Here is a 7,500-nt window from a genome sequence, read left to right on the forward strand (position 1 = left end):
TAATGAAAGGGAGGGGGAATCGGGAAGGGAGGGGAGGAGATGGGAGGGAAGGAAAGGAGAGGATGTCATTGTAAGGGAGTTTGGGGAATGTAATCATGGGAGGGGAGTCGAGGGGTGGATGAGGAGGTGAGGGATGGGGCGTTAGGGCAAGAGATGATGACACTGGAAAGAAATAAGGGAGGTGCGTCATTGAGTGAGAGCCAGAGGATGAAAGGATAAGAGAGAAGGAACACCAGGGGAAAGGGGAGTTGGGGGAGAAGAATTAGTGGTAAGAAGTCGGAAAAGAGGAATCATAGGATGAGAATCACTGGGGAGGAAGATGGCAGGAAGGGGGATTAGAGGGGCGTCAAGGAAGAGGAGGATGAGAGGAGAAAGAAGCCAAAGTAATGGGAGTTGTAGGAGGGGCGTCACGGAAGAGAAATTTGGGAGGGGAGGGAGGGAGGGAAGACAGGAGGGAGGGAATTTGGGAGAAGGGAAGAAGGTCAAATAAGATGAAGTCAGAAGAGAGGAAGAAAGCCAAGAGAGGGGATTAAATTCAAGGAAATGGGAGTGCGGTGTGTCTATAAGGAGAGGAGTATGGGAGGAAAATCGGAAAAGGTGAGGTGAGAGATAAATAAGAGAGGAGAAGGGAGGGTGTCGTGTTTCCATCTATTTTGTCATACTTGAGAAGTGAAACCTACCTCAAATTATTAAACAAGGGACGAAAAAAAGGAAAACGTGACAATAACTGCCTCCATAAGTCTTATCCAAGTAGATATATGGTTTTTCAATTGATATGTCATTGAAGATACTTAGTAATTTTGTTATGTTTCCTTATCTTTAGGATCTCTCTTAAATTTTATATAAAAGTGGAAAAGAATAACTATAATGATATCTTCAATAAGATATAAGAAATATTTTCTATTTAACATTAATTACGTATATTAACGAGAAGACACATAACAAATAAAGTCATAAATTAACAACCAAGCCGTTTCATATCTAATAAGAATTACCAGTAACACCTGGGTTCCTTCTTAGATCTAACAATTATACAATACCGTGTACCCCCAAGGGTATTGGAAGGGGACAGGGTAATTCGCACGTCTTCACACGGTGAATGCGAAAAGGTAAGAGAGACTGGACACAGTTATCGATTAACATTTATTTGGTGAAATATGCATTAAATATATTATACAATTTACCATGGTAACGATGATATAAGAATAATGTGAATACGAAAAGATATAACTAACCTAAAGTAACTAAGAAACAGAACATACAATTTAACCAATAGCCTATAGGCGCATATCCAGATGCATAAGACATAAGAAAATAGTTAATTATTTCCTATAAGAATTAGGCTAGAGACAGAGCATCAGCCAGCACATTATCTTTTCCACGAATTTGCGAGATTCGTAGGTTAAATGGCTGGAGAGTTAACGCCTATCTCAGAAATCTCTGGTTCTTAAGTTTCATTTTCTCTACGAAAACCAAAGAATTATGGTCCGTCCACACTTGTACCGGGTGAATAGTACTACCTTTGTACACCCTGAAATGGTCAAGGGCCATCAGTAGGGTCAGTCCCTCCTGTTCAACGGTGGCATATTTTTTTCTGGTACCTGTTATTTTATTTTTTATTTTTTTCGAAAAATAACGCACCGGGCATAACACGCGACCCCTCTCACCTTCCTGTAATAGCACGGCTCCCCCAACGACATCACTTGCATCGACGTGAAGGGTGAACGGCTTCTGTAGGTCAGGGGCACGTGGCACAGGAACATTGATTAGTAGAGATTTTAAACTCTTGAAGGACTCTTGACAAGCATGAGACCACCTGAAGGCCTTCTTGCCGCTCAGGAGGTTGGTCAATGGGGCCACAATGGACGAGAAATTTGGGCAGAAACGTCGGTAGTACCCCACCATTCTCAGCAACCGCATCACAGCTTTCTTGTTCTCCGGCACGGGATACCGTTGAATGGCTGCAATCTTGGCTGCAATAGGTCGGACCACATTTTGTCCGACCACATGCCCCAGGAAGGTGACCCGGGCATGGCCGAACTCACTTTTGGCGAGGTTTATCGTCAGGTAGTTGGCACCCAACATAGCGAAGAGGGACCTAAGGCGACTCAGACGCGACTCCCAAAAGTTTCCGAAGATGACGAGGTCATCGAGATAACATCGGACGCCGTCCACCTCTGCCGTGATGAAGTTCATGAACCGCTGGAAAGTAGCCGGTGCGCTCCGCAATCCGAAGGGAAGGACAGTGAACTGGTTGAGTCCTTCCGGTGTGACGAAGGCGAAGATGGTCCTCGAATGCTCAGTCAGACGGACCTGGTAATAACCTTGTAGGAGGTCCAATTTCGTCACCCACTGCGCCTGGCACACGTTGTCGATCACGTCGTCAATACGAGGCAAGGGGTACCAATCCGCTTCCGTTACCGAGTTGACCCGTCGATAGTCGACGCACAATCGCATGGAGACATCGGGCTTCGGTACGAGAACAACTGGGATGCCCAAAAACTATTGCTGGACTTTACAATACCGAGCTCCAAGAGACTATGCTCCTCGGCTTGGACATACTCTCTCATGAAAGCTTTCAAGCGGTAAGAATGATGGCGGATGGGGAAGGCCCCATTGGTCTGGACGTCGTGTTCCAGTACTGAACAGGGGTGAGGGTGATCATCGAAGAGGCACGCAAACTCGGTCAAAAGAGACTTTAAATCCTATGCTTGGGCACCAGAGAGATGGATTAGTTTTGCACTGGGGTCCTCTAAGACAGTTGAGTTTTCCATTTTAACACTAGACCCATTAAGAACTTCCGAGAAACACTCGTCCCTTTTGTCACTACACTCCGGTATAACTAGGGATGCAGGTAACGGAGGATCAGCCTCTTCACTCTCTTAGAGGGGATTTACACGGTCTAACGGTTCGACAGACACGTGTTTAAAGTGATGTGTGAACGGGGTATTTGGTTGTCGAATACGTTGTTCGGCAACCAAATACCCCGTTCACACGTTCACACATCACTTTAAACACGTGTCTGTCGAACCGCGTTCGACGAACCGTTAGACCGTGTGAGCCCCCTCCTACACCTAGGGTTCATCAAACGAGACCCCGGTATCCTGGGGTCTTGTAATTTTCCCGAGCTATATAGTACTACTCCCGGGATTTTCCCAGCATAAGCTATTTGAGTCATCCACAAGCTAGAGATCTCGCGAATTTCCCGGGATTCCCACATGTCTCGGTGAATACAGGGAAATCATGGTATGAATTACAATATTTTCAACACATGACATGTTGATTATGTTAACCTTATACTTAACATGAATGTTTAATACATCATGTATATATACAGTATATATACTAGCACATTTTGTGAATAACACATAAGAAAACGTAAGTATATAAAGAAAATACTAATTTTATTTACAAATTGTTAATGTATTACACGGTCTGGACGTCGGCTACACCTTCCCCCTCCCTACCACCCCACCTCTCTTTCTGCTCTCGGTTGCTTATTACGATTTCATGCCCGAGTTTTTCAGAGTAGTACATGATCTCAATTACTTTTTTCTGATGACGAAAAGCGAATGTAAAATGTGTGGGAAATAAATCGCTAACGTCAGTAAATAAGGTGGAAGAAGTAATCCAGAAAATGTCGATACTTCATTACTAATAATAAATACTGATTACGAGTAATTTCCAGTTACTAATAACTACTAATTACTAACTATTTTAAACAAAACGCAAGCGTTTCCATGGAGATACATGATCCCAGTGTCCCGGGAAAATCATGGGGTCTCACTAAATTGCTGTCTTCATGGAAAAGTTGGGGATCCCGAGAAAATCCCGAAGCATGTTACATGTGCTTCACTTCCTGTTTGCCGGGATAGTACCGGGAGTATCAAATACCTTTCCCAGGAATGTATGTCTAAGGGAACGACGAGATCCCGAGTCCCGAGATCTCGTTTGATGAACCCTACTTACACCACAACATCGTCACGGACATAATAAGGACAAGTTAATGTGCAAGAGACGCTGTTTCTTACGCCTCTCGGGAGTGTGGAAGACGTAGTTGGCCTGACATTGACGCTCCAAGATTACATAGGGTCCACTGTGTTTGGATTGTAAAGGATGATTTCTCAAGGACATGAAGGCCAACACTTTCTCACCAACGTTGAATTTCCTATTTCTAACATGATGGATCTTATCAAATTGGTGCTTCATTTTGGACTGAGCACATCTTAAATTAGAATGTGCGAGACTTATAGCTAGGCATATTTTTTCTTTAAATTTATCAACATACGAGGCCAACGGGGTTACCGTTTCGCTGTTTATCCAACTTTCCTCCAGCACCTTAAAGAGTCACCTTGCCTAATGCCCATAAACTAATTGAAAATAAGAAAATCCTAATGACTCCTGAACACTATCTCTCACTGCAAAGAGGAGGAGATCCACTCCCTCGTCCCAATCCTTTCCAGTCTCTAGACAAAAAGTCCGTAGTACTCTTTTGAAGGGCTAATGGAACCTCTCCACCATACCCTGGGATTAGGGGTGATAGGCTGACAACCTAGACCGCCGGACACCCAGGCTTTCCATCACATGGTTAAACAAACGGGAATTAAAGTCGGATTCTTGATTCGACTGCACCACTGTAAGAAGGCCTATTTTTGTAAAAAAGAAAAATGAACTAGGGCTCCTACGACATTCTTTGCCGCGATGCGGCGCAAAGGGATGGCTTCCGGATAACGTGTCGCACAATCTATGATCGCGAGCAGGAACTGATGACCGCGGAGGGTCTTGAACAAGGGCCTGACGCAATCAATGATAATTTTATCAAAGGGCTCCTCTATTATTAAGACAGGTTGTAGAGGGAATGATTTAACGCTGGGGTTAGGTTTTCCCGCTATCTGGCATGTACGGCAATATGTACTAACGTCTCTCTTTAACTTAGGCCAATAGAAACGTGACAGAATCTTAGCATAAGTCTTCCTAGCTCCTAAATGTCCTCCTACCCCATCATGAGCAATGCTAAGAATGTCCTGGCGTAAGGGCTTGGGAATCATTATTTGATGATGCTCTGACTAAGGGTGACTAGCGGGCGGGACAGCGAGACGGAATTTCCTCATCAATACACCAGAGCTAGTGTAGTATCAAATTGCCTTTTGTTGGGCTTCTAACTCATTAACTTCCCTATTGAGGAAGATGGCTAGTTCAGGATCCTCTGCGTGGAGTTGAATGAGTCTACTCCTAGTGACTGGAGAGGAACCAAAACTAGTCAAGACCGTAACATCATCCTCATTAGGGTTGTCTGTCGGTGAGGAGTCTTAAAAAATTCACCTAGATCAAGATCAGGGGAGTCTAATTGAATAGAAGCTTCTTCCGACACATCACCAGACAGGTGGGAAACTGCATTGTCACCATTTTCATCGATAAATCATTAATTTAGACATCTGCCCGGTGGCTCATGCTACGAAAGACTGCACACGCAGGGAATAGCCCAGGTAGATGTTTTTCTAATTTAGTAGTGTTATTCTCTGCGGTAGGACGTAACGAGACCATGGCATTTGGTAACATCACGCCTCCAGCGAGGACATTTCCTACTAAGAGAGAGACGCCTTCTACAGGTAACTTATCTACTACTCCTAATGTAGCTTGACGTGATAGGAGACCGTAAATGTAACTGGCACAGTGGGATATGCGATCCCCCGGTTAAACAGTTTACAAGAACCCAGCTTCCGGTATAACATTGATCTAAGAAGGGGACAGCGTCTTTGGTAACCAGAGATAAGGCGGAGCCTGTGTCTCTCAAAATCTTAATTGGAATGGGTATACTGGACTGAATAAGAGCTACGGAACCAGAGGAACAAAATTGTTTGAATGTAGTCAATGTAGGAGGTAGAACAAATTGTGGCAACTGGTCGCTACTGGAGGGGAAAGGGGATCCAACTGAACGTCCAATTGCTCGGCCACATTGATCGAGAGAAAGGGGGATCCTGGGTGAGAGGGGCTCTTTTTCTTTAGCTTGAGACAATTACTAATACTGTAACCTGTCCTTTGACAGTATCTACAAAAATTATTCCTCGCATTCGTAAGGGTAGATCCTGTCTCACGGACAACGGGTATACCTAAGGTAGATGATGCAAGTCCTGAAGGCATCCGCGGTCCAGGCGTTACGGTAGGAGGTGTTGACGTAAATGGAGGGGGAAATGTCTTAGTCCGGACTGACTAGCTGCGTTGGAACGCGGGAGCAAAAGACCTGTAAGTTACACGTGGATTAGTTAAACAATAGTGGTCGGCCACTGGGCTGGCGTCAGGCAGTGTATGAATATCTCTCTGGTCGAGGTAGGCTCGTATCTTTGGGTGTAAATTAGCCCGGATGTCTTCGAGCAGAATCATTTCAACAAGTCCGTCATGGTCTATATGCACTGATTTGCTCTCGATCCACCTTTGACAAAGGACCTGTTTTCGTCGAAAATATTCGACGTAGGTCTCGTTTTTTTTATCTTCTAAGGTTTCGAAACTGATGGTGATAGGCCTCTGGGACGAGTTGGTAACTCGTAAGGACAGTGGACTTAACCAGATTATATTCTTTCACCTGTTCTTCCAAAAGAGCGGTGAAGACGCCCAACGCCTTACCGGTGAACGACCAATAGACGAGCTGAGTTCACTTATCAAATGGCCACCCATTGAGCCTCGCTAGTTTCTCGAAAAGAGAGAAGAATTTGTCCGGTTTTTCCTCATTGAATTTAGGGACACTACATAAATGTTGGTCTACTCTACATATGGGAGAGTTATTAGCTTGAGCTTGCCTTTGTTTGAGTATCTCTAGTTTTATCTCAAGTTTCCTGAGTTCAGCTTGTAGGGCTAAATTACTGGGTATATTAATTTCCTTTGAATTTCCCGGTGATGGAGTTAGGAATAATTCTTTTTCGACGAGGTGGTTGACGACCACCTCCCTCAGGGCGTCCTTTCGTAAGCTGGAACAACTCTCTAATTGGAAATGTTGTGCGATAGCGAGCAAATCATTTTTGTTAAGTTCCTCCAGTGCTTCCGCTGAAGGAGTATCTAAAAGCTGTTCTACACTGAACATATTGAACTCAGGGTTTTGAGCACGCACACAAAGATGAAATTAACAATGTTGAGCTAACTAGCTAATAAATCAATTACACGTGAGAATCTTTTTTATAAGAGAAACATAACAAGGGATTAACCACAAAATGAGAAATGCAAGGACAACATTTAACTAGCCAATCGCATAAGCAATAAAACAGGAGCAATGTAATGAACCGAACACTATGAACACAGCAACTTGCCTCAGCAATGAAATACGGGGGGAGTTAACACTTTGCCACACAATGGCTATATCCCGGACGGGCCCCCACATGTCGAGTTCCCATCTATCTCTCGTACTTGAGGAGTGAAACCTACCTCAAATTGATAGATAAGGGACAAAAATTTTGAAATCGCGACAATAATTGCCTCAATAACTCTTATTCAATTAGATATATGGTTTTT

Source organism: Oratosquilla oratoria, chromosome 39, assembly GCF_046742065.1.
Source record: "Oratosquilla oratoria isolate Oo_2021 chromosome 39, ASM4674206v1, whole genome shotgun sequence".
Taxonomy (NCBI): Eukaryota; Metazoa; Arthropoda; class Malacostraca; order Stomatopoda; family Squillidae; genus Oratosquilla; species Oratosquilla oratoria.